Genomic DNA, 22411 nt, shown 5'->3' with positions numbered 1-22411 from the left:
CTACTGTCTTATACCAGGCAGCACCACACATTGACGCTATCTGCCTGGCCCCTGAGGCATTTAAGTTTGCATCTTATATGTTTATATGTCTTCTGTGAACTCTCAGGAATTATATGAAAATTGTAAATATTATGTGTTTCTTTGAAGACAAGAAATCATACCTCAATACCTTCATGATGTGATAATATACAACAGAATGCCAGGCAGATATTGAACTCTAAATAGAAGCATCTGGAAATGAAATCATATTGGTGGTGTCTTGATAGAAGTTGTGGCGTTCTTTATAGAGGATTCATCCTCACAAACTCACTTAAACTGCAAAGCACTGGTTTCCAGGGCCCAAGGCACTAATTAGCCTTCCTTTGTCTTTCCAGAGAACACTTGGATTCTTTTAAAGAAAGAATCTTAATGTGTGGCTTAGATGGAAAACCTGTATTTGTATTCTGCAGCAATGGTTCAGGTCGTGGACGTTTTACAGGAAAATCAAATAAGTACATCAACAGTACAGAAATTGTTTACCCCAGGGCCCATATGCTACCTTGGGTTCATTACAGTACTTAACATTGCCATGATTAGTGTTTCTCCCTTGTGAATTCAAGGAATAAGAGGTATTGTGAATGTATGAAAAGTTATTATGTATTCATCTAAAAAACTTCCAAAGAATCTTTATACTCCAATGAGTATTAGGCATTGCAATGCCCTGGGAGGTTCAGCCAGACCCTGAAGCATGAATTGCATGAAGCTAGCTCCAGGGAAGGGAAAATAACAAGAATAGCCATTTCAGCCCCACTATTCCCAACTTTCTCTTGCAGGCTGGGCACCTTTATTTCTATCTACTAGTGAAGGAATAAAATATATGTAAGAAAATTGTATGTTCTAGACCTCTTACCATTAATTTACATAAATGGAAAAAACCCACAAGTTCTCATCCGTACTACTTTCTTATCCATAATTGGACAGTTTTCTCCAGTGGCTTAAATAATACCCTTCAGCCAAAGCTTTCAGATTGTTCCTTCGTATTAACTTTATTCCTCTCGGTCCCCTGTGAGCTGGGTTAATAACAGGAGCATTGGAGTCTTTATGTTGCATATAAAAAGAGAGTCAAAATGATTAACCCCAAGTCCCAACCCAGCGCTAGAATCTGGACGCTCTCCCTTAGTTCCTTTTTTCTAGTCCTACACCATATTGTTGAGACACAGGCTAAAATTGCCAAGGATCACAGTCAGCAAGATGGGTACCACCAGTTGTGAATGGTGGTCAGCACAGACAGAAGTAGGAAAGAATACATTTCAGGCAAAATGTATCTGAGGGAGAGTTTAAACCACCAGTGTATCTGTGTACACAGTGTATCTGAGGGAGAGTTTAAACCATCCACTGTTCTTGTTTTCACTCAATAAATTCGTGATCCCAAATATGTGGGCCATGGATCACCTGAGATTTGGAGAGCTAATACAAAGGGGGGTGGAAGAATCTATATTTTCAAAGCGTATATCCTCAAACGTTGTCTGTAGATGACATACATTTCTTGCACGTATAGCTGCTACTTTTTTTTAATCTTATATAGTTTGTATGTGCTGCTCTGATTTATGAAATACCACTTATATGAAAAGCTATTTATTGTGGTCTTGTAATTATGAATCACCACAATTACTATAAGATAAATTTACAAATAATATTGTGTTGAGTGTATTCGGGGAAAAAATGAGCTTGGGGCATTTAAAAAGTTGGGGTCCACTATCCTCAATGATATGCTCAAGTCTATCTTATAAAATGCAATTAGATCCAAGGAACCCAGTTTCTTTTTGAATAATGAACACCTTGAAGCAAACTTTTCACCATTTTTAACCTTTCTACATTTATTATTTCCATTTATACCTTTATGTGCCCAATCTTTAAAAGTTTTGTTTCCCAAGAAATATCCACCAAATAAGTTGGTCTTTGCATAGTAGACATATGCTTTTTATTAGAATTTTTTAATTAAAAGTCTCTTTCCCCATTCATTATTTAGTTTAGAGACACCTGATTGAGAATTGCAGCTTTGAATTCTTTAATTTATTTTGAGTTTATTTTTATAGTGATCACAGAATTTCCAACAATAGCTTTTCTGCTTTGGAGTTCCTGATAAACACAATGGGTATCTAATCACCATATTTATTTTTATCACTTTCTAACAATGAAGAACATTCTGTATCACTTAGTTTAGAAACAGTACTATATCCAGTGAGTTAGCCCTTTGTTTCAGAACTGGCTCCAAGCCAGATAAGTATGATCGATTCTTCTGCAGAAAGAGTTTTATTTCCCCGAGTTTATTGAAGTAATCCCCAAGCAAACTTATAGGCATGATGCTGATTTCAGTATAGACTTCCCACTGGCCAATCTATTGACTCAAAAACTGCTTCCCTACATTAGAAAACCCGAGAAAAGGGCAACTGTCATTAAGGAAATTGTACTAGTCTTTTTCTATCATTGGGAAGTCTATGAGAGACTAAAAGTTTAGGAAGAGAAGAAATCATAACTCTCTTAACCTAGAAGAAAACAAAAAAAAACCCTGAGGCTGATTGTGGGATTAGCAAAACTCTACCTGCAACAGCCAGGGACTAGGCAGAGATGTACAACTGATGCTATTGAGATGGTTTACACAGATCATCATTTTTATTATAATCATTATTATTTTACATATAGTGAAACCAAGGCTTAAAATATCACATTTTCATTGGGCTTAATTATAGACTAAAAGTCATATTTCAAATGCATTATATGCACACACACACACACACACACACACACACACACACACACACACGGATGGCATAAATCCTTCTGAATGCCCTATCCACATATCGTTTTGCTCAGATAATTGACCTTCGTAACCAGAGAAAGAGTTCTGGATCTCAATCAAGAAATAAGGGAGGCGTCTCAAGAAAAAATAAATAACAATTATGGAATGTTCCCTCCAATAAGTTATTGATCAAACTGATTATCAGAAATTACCTGGGGAATTTTTATTTTATGAATGTAGCCCCGTGGTTAAAAGTTCAACAGACCTTAAGCAAAACCTGGGATCTGTATATTTTTTAACTCACAAAGTAACTCCAATAATCAGCCAGGTTTGGGTACCACTTACCTGACCTTCTGTCTTGCGATGCCACGTAAAATTTCATCACCCTCTAGTATTTTCCTGAACACCCACCAGAGTCGCCGACGGTGACAGCCAATCCCAATCTTCTCTGCCACCTGAAGTCCAGGCAAGAGCTAATTTTACCACCTCCTCCTTGTTTGCCTGCAATCAGAGAAACAGTAAAGCCAATGTTTAGGCTAACCGTATCTAATATTTAATTGACACTTCCTACCTACATGAGTTGTTTATAATTATCATCTTTTCTGAGGGTCACTGCCTGGGCCAGTCCAGTTGTTCAATATTTTCAATGTTAACACCAATACTAACGAATGAGTAAGGGACTTGGAGCCATTCTGAGTGATGGGATTGCTGTTCTGCAGCAACTGTAACAGACGCAAAGAAACAAAAGAAAGGGTAAGGGAGCCTTTGCTTTTCCCCTCTTGACTGCACCCAAGGCGGTCCCCACAGTGACCGTGCAGCAGGGCTGGAAGCCTAGTGATGATCAGCTGGGAACTTTCTCTCACTTGACAGAGACGTGGCCTCTTGTTGAGTCATTTTAGTTCAAGGTGATACATATTTCTTGTTGTTTGTTTTGTTTTTGTTTTAGAGACTAGTGCCAAAACAGTAATTTTTGTTCAGCTGAGGTGCCCACTCCTTTTAGAGATCTAGATAAAATCAGCATTCTCACCAGATGCCTGAATCTTGTCAAGCTACTTTGCCTTTTCCCAGGGTTTCTGCAAGAACTCTGGTCTCAAACGTTTCATGAATTTTAGTAGAGTTTACTCAAGATGTTCGGGGTCACAGGGAGAGTCACACTGTGGAATAGAGACTTCCACCAGCTACCCTGTTCCGCTTTCATCATTCTTGCCATCATCATTCCTGTCCTCCCTCTCACAACCCAGCTCTGAAGGCCAAACTGTACCAAAGTCTGGATATGGGGCAGATAGAGCAGTGGTTAAAGGCATGAGCTTTGGAGTCAGATTGCCTGGATTCAAATCCTGCCCTGGTCAGTACTCTGCCTCTGGACAAGACTACTGACCATGAGAGATGTCATTTGTTAACCAGGAATGATAATGGTGGCTACTTCCCTGGGTTTTTGAGTAAATGATACCAGACCATGGCTTAAAGCACAAAACACAGAATTGGGAACATTCTAGGTGCTCGTAAATATCCCCCAGTGGGCACACTGATGATCCCCTGAGCTACTGAAATGATGCACCCTCATCCTGCCTCATAAATGAGGATCAGGGGTGGAATCCAGCTCAGTATTTATTATTATTAACACTCAGTTAAAACCCGAGAGAAATCAAATTCCAGTGATTTCAAGGAACTTACAGTGCAGTTAGAAATATACTACCAACTCATGAAAGGGGAGATCTGAGAAGCAATGTACAAGGTGACAAAATTAACAAAATGGAAACCGAAAGCTAAGCAAAGCCACGTTCAGGGTGGAGTAGTGATATTCAAAGAAAGCATTTCAAAGCAGACATTTTGAAATTGATGTTAAAATGAAAAAAAAAAAAAAAACCACACACACACACACACAAAAAAAACCCTGATAAGCAGCAAGTAAGAGAGAAGGTATCTGAAATGCTGGGTGTTTTTAGGAAACATACATTGATTTGCGTAGTTGGAAGTAGCAGGTCCTAAGCTAAGGTGAGAGAGGAGGGGCGGAAGGAGAACAGTGATGGCTGATGGAATATTGTGGAATGAATCCTTCAGCATTTGCGTCTGTAGGCTTCCAATAGAGAGCGTACAGAGCCACAAGCTGTCACCTCCCGTTGGGCACCACGAGGAGAGAGGACAGGAGAGGAGCTGGAGAAGGAAGGCCTCCAGGGAGTAGCAGGCTGTGTGGGAATGCGGAGTGTGGGCCTCGGAGCTCTGTGGGACCAATGGAAACAGAACAGGTGAATCCAGTGATGTTCCAGAAATAAGGTCAGGATTTAACCTTTTCTATACTAGCGATTTCTGTGGTTTTATGAAATCAGAGTCACTCATTCAAAGAGAGAAATACTGAATATTTCCATGACATCACTGTGCCTCTGGATGACTGCAGGGATGGATGGATTAGGCCACGTGCACGCACTCATGCAGCTGTGGAAGGAGGTTAACTGTGGGAATAAAAGCAGGGTCTGGCTGAGGGGAAATCAGACCTACATCTGAATCCTAGCTTTGCCAGTTGCTGGCTGCGTGACCTTGGGCAAGCCACCTAACCTTGCTGAGATTTAGGGTCCTTCTGGGTAAAGCATGAATAATGCCCACCTTGCAAAGTTTGTTGTGTGGATTACAGGTAACATGTACAACACAGCACCTTGCACACAGCAAGCACTCAATAAATGCTAGCCATTATTGCAACATACAATACAGGCAACTAAACCCAAACAACATGAAGGGTGTAACCTACAGTTGAGAGTCCTCAAACACCCTATCAGAAAATCCGTATATTATTGTACCAATTTTTTAAAACTTCTACACATTTATTTGTATTATAAGTTTTCATTGTATACTCCTGCGTGTGAGAGATATGCAAGAACTTCACGGGTTGTATTTGCCTGCCCCCTCGTGGTAAGATAAGCCCACTTCAGGTATGAGGCAAAATACCTCATTTTATTCTTTATCTAGAAACCAGAGGCTGCAGAGGTAAAGCGACCTCCCCAAGGTCACTAAGTACTAAAAGGCAGAATTGGAATCCAGGTCTGGTCACTCCTCTCCATGTTTTTTTCTATCCACCGCAGGGCTGGAGAGGGCTGAGGGGAGTTTAAGCTGGACATTTAATGAATACAACATAGTGGTCTCCCTTCGCTTCACCTCTCTTCGGCAATGAGGCTATTTTCCTTTGCTAATGAAGGGGTTTAAGTTGCCAGGCCCTCCGGCCACCTGGCTAACCTTCCATGGAGTCAGGCACGATTGTTGTTGAAAAAAAAAAAAAGGAAGCCTGCAGTGCTTCAGGTGGGGCTGGACTCCCAGGGGCAGAAGCAGCCAAGTCAAAGCATATCAAGAAAATCCTGACTTAGAATCACCAAAAACATTTTCTACCAGTAAACTGGTCAGGATAGGATAGAAGGGATGAAAGCCCTCTCACCTGGGTGATACGGAATCCGAACTGTATCTCTTCTTGCTGTGTGGTCTTCAAACAGAAAGGAATGGGGCAGGGCACAACCTTTAAAAGAATGACATAGCACATGAGGGTACGCAAAAACTGATTAGAACCAATTGGGCCCAAGATGGCAGAAGATTCAACTTCCAGGAGACCTTGAGCCTCATTATGTGCTTATTGTAATACATTAGCATATGCTAAAGGCCACACCCACAGGCACCGCCATGTCAGTTCCAAGGCCAACCATAAAAGGCCAAAAAGTGGGCGGGGCCCAATTCCTGGAAATCCCCGCCCCTTCCCCCAAAATGGTGGAATAATCCTCCCACTCATTAGCCCATGAAATCACCCCACCCATAAAAATTAACCACCCCATATTTCGGGGCCGCCCTCTCACCTTCTGAGACGGCTCACACTCTGTCTATGGAGTGTGTATCTCTCAATAAATCTACTTCTTACCTATCACTTTGCCTCTCGCTGAATAACTTCTGCGCTGAGACATAAAGAACCTGAGCTTCAGTAAGTCCTGACACCAGGTGTGTGATTTTTACAGAGTGAAGTAAGTCAGAAAGAGAAAAACAAATACCATATGCTAACACGTATATATGGAATCTAAAAAAAAAAAAAAAAAAAATGGTACTGATGAACCTAGTTGCAGGGCAGGAATAAAGAGGTAGACATAGAAAATGGACTTGAGGACATGGGGTGGGAGGGCGAAGCGGGAGCGAAGTGAGAGTAGCATCCACATATATACACTACGGAACATAAAGTAGCTGGCTGGTGGGAAGCAGCAGCATAGCACAGGGAGATCGGCTCGGTGCTTTGTGACCACCTAGAGACGTGGGATAGGGAGGATGGGAGGGAGGCTGAAGAGGGAGGGGATATGGGGACATGTGTATGCATATGTCTGATTCGCTTTGTTGTGCAACAGAAACTAACACAGTATTGTGAAGCAATTATACTCCAATAAAGATCTATTTAAAAAAAAAAGAGAGACAGTGGGTTCAAGTCCCAATCTGAGTTGTGCAGTTTCAGTCTTTAAGCCTAGTTTGAGACCAATAATTGGGGGGAAAGAAACTATATTTGAGAACCACATGTCAAAATTTTCAAAAGTCAGAGTATTTTGCACATAATAGAGCTTCAAATAAATGCAAGTTGTTACCATTTTCACATCACGCTGGACTGTCAGTATAAAATATACAACTTTTTAAGAAATGCTTCTAAGTCATTATGGTTCTGAGGTGAGGGAAGCACTTCACCTCTCTGAGCTCACTTTATTCATCTGAAAACATACTTTACAGGTTAATAATGAGAGTTCATGGCATGATGTCTAGATGTTCAATAAATGTTAGTTGAATCTAAAATGAAAACAGCTAACCCTCAATTTTCTTCCTGCCATTGTCTACCCCCAAACCATAAAATACACAGAGCAGGAGCCAGAAAAGGAACCCAAGTCAGTCCACTCAACAGTTTGGTTAGAAGGTTTGGTTGAGACACAAGATTACGACTCTGGATTTACAGGTGGATAAACAGCCCTCAGTAAGCCTGGCCCCATTAACATGACAAGGAGTCATGGCTATATTTAGAAAAATATCTGCCTTTTCTTTTGACATTTAGGAAAGAGAATTTGCTGACTTTTAGGGTTTCCAAACTGTGTTCTATGAAACAATAACATTTTGGAGGGTTCCCAGGGCTCTGGAAGGGAGGGATAGTAATATAGGGCAAAGAGGTGGGCTTCTGTGTCCCCCAACTGTGGTTCAACCTGAACAGCTGCATTTTATAAGATTTTATTTGGAAGGGAAAGTTTCTGCTTTAAGACAACTTAAAAAATATGACCAGGCAAGACCATGGCCTTCATAAGGCCTGGTGGCAGGTCCCATCCTGATTAGTCGGGCCTTCTGACATGTTCCAGAAGTGGCACCATGAATGCCAATGATTGGTCTAATCAGTGAGGACTGATGAGGCAAAGGGGAGAGCTTGAGGAGAAGTTTCCCGGAGAAATCAGTCAAGCAGCTGACATGCACTGTATTACTTTGTGCCAACCAATGACTAATGCCCAAAATTAATTCAGCTGATGCTCATAACAATTCTGTGACTTTTGGCGCCAAAGATCTGCACCCTTAACCTCTGTGCTGTATTGCTTAACCACACAAATAGATCGTGTAAATAACGGAAACTATAAAGAAAGGCCATCCGCTCTAGTGTTGTCAGGAGTGTCACATTGGTAAATGAGGGATCATAGGCCACTACAGGATGGAACATTTAGTCTGAATACATTTCCCTAAATTTCCTACTGAGGAAGCCCTAACTGTGAAAACGCTATCGTGCTGTGCCTACAGCAGGCCACTGCAAGGGAGAAGTTCTGCTGGAAGCTTGTTTTAGCCTAAAACTTCACATGCAATCAGCATAATTTATAAATGGGATTTACATATTTTTAAAAATATTTCAAAATTCAAATGACTAGTAACTTATCAGTGAAACTACCAAACCCACCTCCCCTTCACTCTTCACCACCAGACATCCAATAAAGTCACCATCCCAGACGCTGCTGTGTTCATCCCATGGTCTCATGTCACCCCTGTTGGGGAAATACAACTGCCCAAGATGGGAAATCTGTCTGCCATGGCTTATTGGGTTTGTTTTGGAACTCTGTTATATTAAGTTATTCTCCCAAACAAATCCCACACTGCTGGACCTCCTTTCCCTTCAATGACCTAAGGATAGGGCAGAGATATCTTCACATTCTAGGAGAGGTGGGTTTTCCATGGAATTTATGAAGCTTAAGGTTCAGGGCCCTTACTTGTACAGTAATGTGTCAATGTAGTCATAAGATTTGTAAAGCTTGCAAAAGAAAAATCGTTCAACCCCAATCAGTTAAGGCCTCTGTCTCCTTTCCAGTCCTAATTTCCCTCTGATACATCTCCCCTCTTGTCAGAGGGCAGCGGCGTGGCCGTGGACATTTGGGGTCTGGCTAAGGGGAGGTAGATCCAAGGGCATGTGATCTGTGTGAGGTGTATCCCTGCAGCTTGCAGTCACTTCTCTGCGTGGTAGTTGCTGTGGTTCACGAAGGGCTTCCAGGAAATGCCCGGCCCTCTCCACGCTGACCCACCCTCCAACGTCGGGATGTGAAGACGGGAGGGTGAAAGTCAAATGAGATATGAATGTGGTTCCACAGGATCCAGTTTTTAAAGTATTCATAGTGGAAATGAACGAAACCAGAATTTTCTCTGTGAAAAATTCTTCCAAATCTTACAGTTCATATTTCAAAGAAGTGTTTGAGATTTTTTCAACTCTGAGAATCTTGAAAATTTACATGGCATAGCCAAAAAGAAGTGTGAAGTGGAAAGAAATTTATAAACTGTCAATAATACTCTGCTCAACGATGTTAAAGACTAAATTATCTATTATCTCTATAAAAATGTATTACACCACCAGAGTTGTATGAAGAAGTAATCAAAGAGTATGTAGCCAAAACTACAGGAAAAAACTATTTCATAGGTGTGTCGGGCAGTTAATGAGTATAAGTGTCTTTATTGGACTTTGATGCTTACACAATTTGTCAACTTTTACAATTTTGTCATTTCTTGGGATTTTTATTCACATATTCACTTTTGTATCTAATTTTGTATTCTCTCTTAAAGCGGGTGGCTAATTTTCATAAGCTTCAGACCCCATCAATCTGCATCTGCCCCTGATTGTCTCAGTGACTTATCACCCAGTTTCCTCAGAGCATTTATATGCCCTTTCCTCTGGAATAGTTTTACCCTAGAACGTTGCCTGTTTCACTCCCTCACTTCATTCATGTCTTAGTCTGCTCGAGCTGCTATAACAGAATAACATAGGCTGGTGACTTCTAGTTAACAGAAACTTATTGCTCCTAGTTTTGGAAGCTGAGAAATCCAAGATCAAGGTGCCAGTAGATTTGGTGTCTGGTGAGGACCCACTTCCTGGTTCTTACATGGCCGTCTTTTCACTGTGTCCTCACATGGCAGAAAAGACAAGGGATCTCTACGGAGTCTCTTTTATAAGGGCACTAATTCCATTCGTGGAGGCTCCACTCTCAAGACCTAATTACCTCCCAAAGGCCCCATCTCCAAATATCATGACGTCGGGCATTAGGATTTAACATATGAATCTGGGGGAGACAGGAACGATCTATAGTAATTCAGGTGCTTGCTCAGACGTCACCACACTCAGGAATCCTTTCCTGGCCACCCTATCTTAAATAGAATCCCCTTCATTTCCCATCTCTCTCTATCACTTTACACCACTTATTTCCCAGCACTTACCACCTGCCACATTTGTGTGCCCTATAATATAAGCACCACAAGAGGGGTGACTTACGTGTTTCACTCACTGCTTTATCTGCATTGTTGATATCAGTGCTGTGGATGAAAAATGTCACCTGCCATATCAGTAAACAAAGGATGTTGTGGCCATCAAGCAAGCAGCCACTGCAGTCACCACCAATTGTGCACCCGGAGGGGATTCAGGATGGAGAAAAGCAGGCTACTGACCCTAGTAGTTAGGGTGCATATCAAAGGAATGATTTCAGTGAGCCCAGACTCTTGCATCTTCCCATCCAGAGAAAAGCGCTAAATTCATTAACTTAAGATGTCTGGTTTTCCTTTAATTAACAGTAATCTTTTTTTTTTTTTTCTTTTTTTGGTCACGCTGCACATCTTGCAGGATCTCAGTTCCCTGACCAGGGATTGAACCCAGGCCACCATGGCAGTGAAAGCCCGGAATCCTAACCTCTAGGCCACCAGGGAGCTCACAATCTTCTGATGTTCTGACTACTTGGTTTTTGTGGCAAAACTTCTGTAACCCTGTCTCCTCCTTTACCTCTTCAGAGAAATCCCTCAGAGCTATCTGAGAGGCTGCCATCCAGGGTTAAGTCCTCCGTTTTGTCCACCAAATAAAACAGTTCTCAACTTTTAGGTCATATATTGCTTTTCAGTAAACAATACCTAGCTCATAGTGGGCAATCAAAATATATCTGTGGGTTGAATGAATAAAAATTGTGTGTGTGTGTGGATATAAAGACAGAGATATATGCCCAAATCCATTAAAGAGTTCATCTGCCTGATGGGAAATCTTTGGGCTCAATTAACATTGTAAAAATCTAATTCATAGGAGGAGTAGGAATTCTCCTCATCTTTCTGTGGGCCCCATGCCTTTGCCCAGTTGTGTCAGTTGCTTTTTTTTTTTTTTTTTTTCATTTTAACAGGTGATAATCTTACCTTCACCCTTCTCAGAGAAGCTCCAGGTGAAAAATCTTAAAACAATATGAGAATTATTTTAAAACCTGGTAATTTTTAAAGGCAAGACCCGAATGTCTTGGCAGTCACTCGCCTCTCCCACAAAGAGAGTCAGTAATGGTTGCAACAAAATCCCCCAGGCAGAGTGTAGGTGGCTCATTAGCTGAGGAAACGTGGAGATGCCTGAGACAGGACCGCTTCTCTAAGCGGGCAGCGCGATCCGGGACAGCCCGCAGGCCGCCGGTTAATGAGCTGAAGCGTTCCTAAATCTACTCCCGCACAGAAAAAAAAAAAAACAAAAGCCCTAAAATAGGGTGTAATCATCTGATAGAGGAATAAGGACCTAGATTCTCCACATGGCAACAGCCCGGATTTTCTCCTTATGAAGCAATGATCATTTAAATTTCCTGTTAATCCTTCAGTCGCTCTCCTGTTGGACTTAGCATTGGGGTGTGCCCAGACTACCGATACTGGACTGATCGGTGATTCAAAAACTAATCAGAAAGTTATCAAACATGAAGGGGAAAGGAAAAAAAAAACAAAAAACCCTGGTGGACTTTTTTTCCCCATCTTGTGCCAACACTGCCACCTACTGTTAAAAATACATAAAAGGAACGCTGCAAGTAAACCCTTCCAAAGAAATGGGGAATTAGGCACATAGTTGCACTCTCAGCTGTTATTTATTGTTGATTTTCTAAAATTGTGTCAACTCTGTATCATCTCAAAAGCCGAAATAAAGTTTTTAGAAGATTGATTATTTATTCTTTCTTCCAACACTCAGCGTTTGCCATTCGGCTGAAGAGCTAACGTGCATTATCTGTTTCTACTGGCAAGCCGCTTTCCTAAGAGCGTTACATGAATTGACTTGGGACTGTTCTTGGTCACAAGAAGCTCCTGAGATATAGGTTATTAGTAATCCCCATATCATTTTTGTTTTACACATAAGTGAGGCACAGAGAGGGAAAGTAAGTCACTCAGGGTTACACCTCTGGTAAGCAGGGAGCCACAGACCCTGTGACCCAGCACTGTTGTCTTAACCATCACAGCGTCCTGCCCCTCATTCTAAGTGCTAATTGCCATGAAGGTGATACAAAATATTTAGAAAACTTGGATCCAACCATCAACAAGTTGGGGGACAAGTAAATACAGCTCTTAATGGAAAAATGCAAAATTCAGGATGAGACCGAGTGCTTTATTTGATCACTAAAGGCTTTTCACGTGGAGATTTGTGTCTCTGAAAGTTCAAGTTTCTACCCCATGTGTATTAAAACCAAACAATAGAGTGAGTCCCACTGCTAATGCTCCAATTCTCCAGCAGATGTGTGTTTTAGTGCAATTCCCTTCACCTGGAGGAATTTTAAAAATACATTTAATGTAAAATAGATAGGTAGTGGGAAGCAGCCACATAGCACAGGGGGATCAGCTCGGTGGTTTGTGACCACCTAGAGGGGTGGGATAGGGAGGGTGGGAGGGAGACGCAAGAGGGAGGAGATATGGGGATGTATGTATATGTATAGCTGATTCACTTTGTTATACAGCAGAAACTAACACACCATTGTAAAGCAGTTACACTCCAATAAAGACGTTAGAAAAAAAAAATACATTTAAAAGATTTAAGATGGGAAAACCCCAAACAGGACAAGACCTACGTTCCAGTTCTGGTCTGAGATACTTTACTTCTTTCGGTTGCAGTTGCCAGAACTGTAAACGTTTTTATTTTATTTATTTATTTATTTATTTTAAAATAAATTTAGTTAGTATTTGGCTGCGTTGGGTCCTCGTTGCTGCACGAAAATAAAGCCTTTCCTCCCTCAAAATGTTTATTTTTCTAGATATTTTTATGAACACAATATGACTGAATATTCTGATCTTACAAAATATCTTGATTGGTGATACAAAGATTGGAAGATTTTGTTGTGGACTAATGTACAGGCATCCTTGGTGTGCATGGCTGGCACAAAGGGACAGGTGGAAGGAGTTTGTCCTTGGCTGGTTTACTGAGTCACACTTAGTAATTTACTAAGCAACTACTCATTGCTCAATGCCATCTACCTTTTAGGCAGACGTTTTGTTAAAGATGAGTTTGGGGCTTCCCTGGTGGCGCAGTGGTTGAGAATCTGCCTGCCAACGCAGGGGACATGGGATCGAGCCCTGATCTGGGAGGATCCCACATGCCGTGGAGCAACTAAGCCCACGAGCCACAACTACTGAACCTGCGCGTCTGGAGCCTGTGCTCCGCAACGAGAGGCCGCAACAGTGAAAGGCCTGCGCACCTCCATGAAAAGTGGCCCCCGCTCGCTGCAACTAAAGAAACGAAGAGGCCCCCTCGCACAGAAACAAAGACCCAACACAGACAAAAATAAATAAATAAATTTATTTTTAAAAAAAGATGAGCTAGGGCTTCCCTGGTGGCGCAGTGGTTGAGAGTCTGCCTGCTAATGCAGGGGACACGGGTTCGAGCCCTGGTCTGGGAAGATCCCACATGCCGCGGAGCAACTAGGCCCGTGAGCCACAACTACTGAGCCTGCGCGTCTGGAGCCTGTGCTCCGCAACAAGAGAGGCCACGATAGTGAGAGGCCCGCGCACCGCGATGAAGAGTGGCCCCCGCTTGCCGCAACTAGAGGAAGCCCTCGTGCAGAAACGAAGACCCAACACAGCCAAATAAATAAATAAATAATAATTAAAAAAAAAAAAAAAAAAGATGAGCTAGTTAATTTCCATCCCACTACCTTCACTCACCGAGTCCTCTGCCTTTTGTGTATATTTAAACAAACTGGTTCAAATTCTGCTAAAAATATATCATTTGAAAATACTGTTAAACGTTTTAGTTTCTAATGAGAATTGTTATGTGTGTAATATTTAGGGGGTTTTTTTGCAACAAAACCATATAACAATGGAAACTTTTTACACATTTAATTTTCAAACTGTTCTCTCATAGCATATGTTTCTTTCAAAAGGGGTTACGCATTGTATTTGTTTTTATCACCTTTATTGTACAAGAAGATTATTAAGCTTGTTTTTGTATTTTAAATATCTACTAGGAAAACTACAGGCAGCCACTTAGGGAAAAGGTCAACAAATTTGAAACCCCCCCTTTTTTTTTTTTGCAAAGGAAAAAATGCAAAATATCTTCAACCACTGCCAAAGTAATGAAAACAAAGCCATCAAACACTGTTGCCATCAAGTGTAGCAAAAATATATTTTCACGGTCATTTCCTATCTCATTACAAAATGTTATTTTATTCTAGTAAAGATCTTGTTTTTAAAGAGTAGAAAAGTGGTTGCCCAGGGCTGTGGGTGGAGGAAATAGGGAGATGTTGGTAAAAGGGTATAAATTTTCAATTATAAGATGAGTAAGGTCTGAGGATCTAATGTACAATATGGTGACTATAGTTGATAACACTGTATTGTATACTTGAAATTTGCTAAGAGAGTAGAACTTAAATGCCCTCACCAAATAAAAAGGATAACTGTGTGGGGTGATGGAGGTGTTAATTGACTCCATGGGGGAAATCCTTTCACAATGTACGTGTGTATCAAATCAGCCCGTTGTATACTTTAAATATCTGGCAATTTTATTCATCAATTATACCTCAATAAAGCTGAAAAAGGATCCTGTTTTTTATAAAATGAACCACATTTGCTAATTTCTGACTACAATTTGAGACTAAAACTTGCAATAAATGATGCAGTAAAAATAATATAGTAATATTATAGAGACTCTATATTCTATACTAATTATACAGATATACAGACTATATCTGTAACTATATTCTGGAATCTTTTTTATTCCAAAATAGTCATTCCATCAATGGGTAAATGTACCCAGTTTTACCATAAAACGTTTTTAAATTTACTTATTTTTATTTATTTATTTTTGGCTGCATTGTGTCTTTGTTACTGCACGCGGGCTTTCTCTAGTTGCGGCGAGTAGGGACTACTCTTTGTTGCGGTCCACAGGCTTCTCATCGCGGTGGCTTCTCTTGTTGTGGAGCACGGGCTCTAGGCACGTGGGCTTCAGTTGTTGTGGCATGCAGGCTTAGTTGCTCCAAGGCACGTGGGATCTTCCCGGACCAGGGCTCAAACCCGTGTCCCCTGCATTGGCAGGCAGATTCTTAACCACTGTGCCACCAGGGAAGTCCCTTGTTTTTAATAAAGAAGTAACTTACTGTTGAGTATCAGTCTCCTAAAACATTTTAATGGCTCATAGTTCTTTTTGTATTTCATCATTGAAACAATTTAGCAAATACCATAAGCTGAGATACGATGGAGACACGTGTATTAAGGAGCAAACGTCTCACACCAAATTATTTGCTCTCATTCTTGTTTCTTCTCTACTTCAGTGATGTTTTCTGTGCCTCTTTCAGCAATATTTGCTGACAAAGGAATATACCTGTGTCAGTTTCCATGTTATTTCCGGTATTTTATTTCAGCCATTTTAACCTCAGTAGGAAGAGCAAGGGGATTGCCGTTATATGCATCTGCTATTATGTAAGCTCAAAAGATGCTTGTAAACATTTATTACTGTATGTAGTATGTCAAGGAGAGATTAAATCTTACTTGACTTTATGCATCACTAGAAAAATTGTAGATGTTCTTCTTCATGTTCCTCATGTTTCTAAAAATCTTGCTTGCAAAGTGATGAGATAAATAAATTGTAATACATCACAACATGCCAAATGAAGAAACCACTGTCCACCCCGCCACAGGGTGGGGTGCCGATTCAGCCCTCAGGACATCTACATACTACACTACGCATTCTGCACTACACGTGACTAACACAGCCATAAAGACAAGCGTGTCTGTGTCAACCCTTCTATGAAATACCAGAAATGCTTAAAAATGTTTCTCTTCCAATATAAAAACACATATAAATAAACTTTCTAATATGTTCTTCGTACAGCACAATGGATCATCTTGCCCATCATTTTAGAGACTGCGCCCAAAGAAATGAGGCAAAACGGGCAACGCAGAGGTCACTGGACCCACCACTATCCCACTGAAAATTAAGCCTACTGAGACGACAAATGTCATTTTATTACATCTTTTAGTGATGAGCACACATTTATAAATATTATTCGAGAAAAAAACGTTAACATTTTTAGTCAGAATCATCCTAATGATCTCTTTTTAAATAGTGGCAAAAGGGGAGAATACTAACTCCTGGTTTTAGTTGGTAAATATCAAAGTGACTGTGGTACACCAAATAATGTTCCCATCCTAATCCCTGGAAGCTGTATGTTTCCTTATGTGAAAGAGGGACTTTGCAGACTTGATTCAGGATCAAGGGGCAAAGAGGACCTTTGGCTGACAGAGCAGACCTGTTGACCCAAAGAGATGACCTGCCTGAGATGAAGGGATGAGGGCTGAAGCTCAACACTGGGTGACCTGTGCTGCACGGTCCTTCAAGCCATGGATCAGATGGGAGAGTTGACACCCCAGTGGATGCCATCGTGAAGGGCTAACCAAGTAGAAAGACACGACAGGATGCTAGGTGCTGCAGTGATCACTGGCATAGCAACCACGTGCATAGAACGAGGTGCTTCCACAGGCCCACCACGGGGCCATGACTCTGTCACCACGTAAACCAAGCCAAGGTCAGATAACAACTATGGGGCAGAAGATGGGTTAGGGAATATCCTGATTTGATTGGACTTAAATCTGAAAAAGCTGGAGAGAAGAAATAGGCAAGACTAGATTTGAGTTTTCTTGCCTTCAGGTGGAATGGAGCTCTAAGTATATATTAATTTCGAGTAAAAATTGTTTGTATTGTGATCATCCATTTACAATGCTTGGTGTCAGTTTATTTATCTCTTGTAAAAATAAAACACAGTGTGTGTGTGTGAAAAAAAAATTGTTTGTAAATAATTTTAATTATAAAAATGTCAATTTTCATAGCTGAATTCATAGTTATTTTATAGTATGAAAATACCACACTTGTACCGTGTCCCTAATACACCTGGCACACAGTGAATACTCAATAAAGACTTGTTAAGGTGAACTCAGGTCATGGGAGAGGCTCTTTCTTGGCTTCTCTCTGCACTTCCATTGGCCTCCTCTTCAGCTGTATTCCTGACCCTAGAACTTAAACGTATTCAGAAAGAAGGCAGCATGGATATCCTAAACCTCATTATACATCCGAACTTGAAACTGACACAAAGTCAGTATTTTACGACTAAGGGCTCCCAGGAAGCTAGTCTGATTTGGAGGTAGAAATGGATTTAAGAACACAGAGGACTTGCAAGCTTGACCCAGGAGCTCTCTTGGCCATCTGTGATGCATGTTTTCCTGCTGCCGTAGAACAGGTTGCAAGGGCAAATGAGCTTCCGACAAATGTAAGAAGAACTCTCTATTTAGCCTGAAATGGCAACAGGCAGTCCAACGCCTCCCATGCAGGTCTGTGACACTGAATTCATTACAGATCTAATAAAGCACTTTAGCTATCAAAAATACACACACACACACAAAATTTAAGTAATAGCAAGTAGCACACAAAAATATTAAGTTAAAAGCCTGAATGTAACCTGGAAAGCACTGCTCCATCCTTTTCCTGATTCTAATAGGTCTCTCCTATGGAATTTTCAGTAAATCCTATTTTTCCCAATCTAATTTTAATAGCAAGGAGTTTTGATAATCTTTCACAGGATTGTGTTATAAAACTGGTGTTGAAAAATACTCTCCATGACGAGCTTTGAGGATCTTTACAGTGTAAGCATTAAAGAGCTTCACACGGAATCGTCAAACAGAATCACCAAGAGAATTACTGGGTCAACTAAATGTATTAAACAATATCATGGGATTACAGTACCTAAAACCCACAATCTTAAGTTTAAAATTTAATCATAAGAAGATGAGCATTTAACCCAGCATTCCCTTTCATGAATTTTTATAGAAGAAACCGGAAAAAGTATGAGACTATTTTTCACACTTTATATTCACAAAGTATTCACAAGTATTTACAAATTATCCAGGTTACCAATTTTTCACCTCATCACCACCATGATCTCTTCATGATTGCTTGAACAGATCAAATTTTCTCAAGTACTCCCTCCCATGATCCTTGGTGGGTACGACAGAAGGAAATATTCTTGTCCCCTCCCCTGTTCTCTCTATAGTGTTCCTTAAGAAACTCGCTGACTTACAAGGTTCTAATTTTGAAAGACAGGGTCTCACATAATATTCATACAAGTACTCAATTTTTAAGAGAATTCATAAAGGCTAACTATGGTAAACGTTGTGGTTAACCCCCCAACATTTACTCCACCAAACTCCCATTAGTTAGCAATCGCATCACCGGGAAGTTGATTCTTACTTAAGGGGGCCCCCTGGTTCAAAAATGGTCAAATAACCCAAGGCTGGCCTATGAGAAGAGAGAGGTTTGGCTAATGGCTTCTGGAAAAGGCCCCTTATAAGCTGAAGAGCAATGAGGGCTCAGAGTCTCTTCCAGTGAATATGAAAAAAGAAGCATGGGGCCTGTCTGCCATCTTGCAACCGTGGTAATAAGCAGCCTTAGGAGCAGCCAGGGTTGTGATGGCCAAACAGCCTGAGATGAATGATATGGGCCTTTGATGACATTATTAAACTGCTGGATGAACTGACCTTCTTGACTTTCTCTCAGGTGAGGAAATAAACTTATATCTAAGTCAATTTGAGCTTGCAAACGACCCAACTTTAACGGATGTCATTTCTATTTAAACCCAAACCCCTACTTCCAGCTACCTTCACCTACTTCTTCTCCATGTATGTCAACCCTGTAGTACTGTGGCATGTCCAAAACAGAACTCATTTCCTTTCTCAACAATATCAGTCTCTACACTACCCAGGCTTGGGGTCCTACAGCTATTCTTTTGCTTCTCTTTAGGTCGTGTCATGTCTTTGACACGTGTCATGATCTCTCATCCATTGACTTATTCCTTTTTGCAGTCTCACCACCCTACGTCAGATCTTCACCACTCCATGGAGACATGGTCCCACATAGTGTATCTAGGGATCTCCTCATTCCTCTGCAAAAGAGGCCAAAGTGTGTATAGTTTCGATCGAATACAACGTAAGGGAGGCACCTCTAGGGATTTGATCCCAACTCAGAAATGGTATTTTGTTCCTTCTGCATGCTCTATCTGCTAAGATTATGTCTGCTCTTAAAGATGCAGTTCAAATATCAACTCGGCTGTGAAGTTGCTTCACAACTGAGTAAATGTAAATGTAAATGTAAATGTCTCATGGATTCTCACACACTGGATTTCTCTCGTAGCCCTGGTCTTTTCTACCAGGCACTAGAATCCTTTGGGTATGTGCCTTTCCCCTCCATGAGACTAAGGATTGCTTTGTATTCATCAAATACACTCCCCTCCATGTTTTATGACATTAATCTGAAAATTGCTTTTTTCCTGTCCTGTACACATGGATTTTAAACACATACTAGGGTTTTTAAATGCCTTTTTTTAACGTCTTTATTGGAGTATAATTGCTTCACAATATTGCATTAGTTTCTGCTGTATAACAAAGTGATTCAGCTAAATGTATACATATATCCCCATATCCCCTCCCTCTTGCATCTCCCTCCCACCCTCCCTATCCCACCCCTCTAGGTGGTCACACAGAACCGAGCTGATCTCCCTGTGCAAAGCAGCTGCTTCCCACTAGCTATCTATTTTACATGTGGTAGTGTATATATGTCCATGGCACTCTCTCACTTCGTCCCAGCTTACCCTTCCCCCTCCCTGTGTCCTCAAGTCCATCCTCTACGTCTCTGTCTTTATTCCTGTCCTTGTCCCTAGGTTCATCAGAACCTTTTTTTTTTTTTAGATTCCAAATATGTGTTAGCATACGGTATTTGTTTTTCTTCTTTCTGACTTACTCCACTCTGTATGACAGACTCTAGGTCCATCCACCTCACTACAAACAGTTCAGTTTCTTTTTATGCCATTTTTACTGGTATAAACTGGGACTTGCATTAGCACACCTTAACGCCTCTTCCAGATTGCAAAAAAGTATTGATTGATGTTAGAGCGGTAAATAAAACGAGTAAAATCCCAGCCCTGGCATATACACTATTAGAGATGTCTCTCAACTAACAATCAGGCAGTAGTTATTATTCCAGGCCTATTCCTTGGAACCCAGCTAATTTCTTTTTTTTTTTTTTTTTTTTTGCTACTTCTCACACCATGATAGAAATGAAAATTAAGTACTGAATAAAATGCCTAAATTACATTCTTGAATAGAACAAATTTAATTTTCATGCTACTTTCCTTTCTGAATCTAGCACTGCAGAGGCTCCGGGTTTTAATGACTACAGGGGATAAAAGCATCCTCTCCCCTTCTATACCAGTCATGCCTACCCATAAAATAAAAACTTTTGATTTCTCAAAATTAGTGAAGAAATCATCCCTTCCTTCTACTCTTCTCACTCACTCACTCCTCCCCACTACCTCTTTGGGACAGACTGAATGTTAGAATTTGCCACTCACAAATGGCCTGGCCCCTCAATCCTTCCTTGGCCTTGTCTTATGAAGCTGGCTGTCCACAGGCCATGTGCCATCTTCTCCCCCCATGTGGTTCTCCCACAAACACAGAGGACAAAGAGCTCTTCTCTTGGCTACTCAATTGCCAAGCTTAATTCAAGTAGGAAGAAGCAGGAAGTGTGCCAGCAGAAATGACGGTGATATTTTTTGATCCCTGCCTCTTGTAAAGATTCCCAATGGACCCAGCACTCTGATTATTCCTCCCCATAAACACACAGATAATTCTCATGTGTAAACAAAACAAATGAAAGGCTAGAGAATACACTTGTACCTACAGCCTCTTTAAGTCAAGATTATAAAGGGTAACTTTAAAGAATATTTACAAAATTTTAAAACATAGAACTTTCTTATGTCTTAATATGGCATCTAGGACTTCCCTGGTGGCGCAGTGGTTAAGAATCCGCCTGCCAATGCAGGGGACACGGGTTCGAGCCCTGGTCCGGGAAGATCCCACGTGCTGTGGAGCAACGAAGCCCATGCACCACAGCTACTGAGCCTGCGCTCCAGAGCCCGCGCTCCAGAGCCCGCGAGCCACAACTACTGAGCCCGCGAGCCACAGCTACTGAAGCCGGTGTGCCTAGAGCCCGTGCTCTGCAACGAGAGAAGCCACCGTAATGAGAAGCACACACACCGCAACAAGAGTAGCCCCCGCTCACCGTAACTAGAGAAAGCCTGTGCGCAGCAATGAAGACCCAATGCAGCCAAAAATTAATTAATTAATTAATAAAAAAAATATATGGCACCTAGATGGCAATTTCTGACTTGGCCTCTCCCTGCTTCCTACAAAGCATACATGGAGACATTGAAAGTGATGAAAAGCCTTAACACTGAGATCTTCCACTGGCAATGCTAGACGCCAGGGGGTGGAAGGGTACAGAATTTCAATCAACTACCATGAAACTCAACTGTGAATCATAATTTAAGGACCAAAGCTTGTCTGTAGCTTGAAGTGAGGCAGAGCGACCAAGTCTGGGGCCTCAGCCGAGAGACCCAAAGTTTGCGTCTCAGAACACGGCAGAACAGAACCCAGCTGGCTGTCTCTGCCTCTGGAAGCAGCCAGTGCACTCTAACCCCAGTACCTCTGTTTCCAGGACATTCTGAGAGTCCCCAAAACTACAGGGCAAGTGGTGAAGGGGAAGCAGCACATGCGTCAACGGAACTCACTCACAACACACTGGGAAGTGCAGCTCTGATTCCTAACATATCATGGGGGAGGGTACGGACAGAACGTGGCCTGGAGATGGCTTTCCAAGCTCTCCCTCAGTTCATCTCACTGGGTAAACAGACAACACATCACGACATTCAGAGGTTGCTAGGCACTGGAAATTGGGCTGGGTACTGTGTAGTACGTGAAAGACCCCTCCAACTGAACATCTGAGGTGCTCAATCCACCAACACCAAAATGTACATGATCTCC

The sequence above is a fragment of the Eschrichtius robustus genome, chromosome 18 (assembly GCF_028021215.1).
Source record: "Eschrichtius robustus isolate mEscRob2 chromosome 18, mEscRob2.pri, whole genome shotgun sequence".
NCBI classification, from domain to species: Eukaryota; Metazoa; Chordata; class Mammalia; order Artiodactyla; family Eschrichtiidae; genus Eschrichtius; species Eschrichtius robustus.
This window is presented reverse-complemented; position numbering follows the sequence as displayed.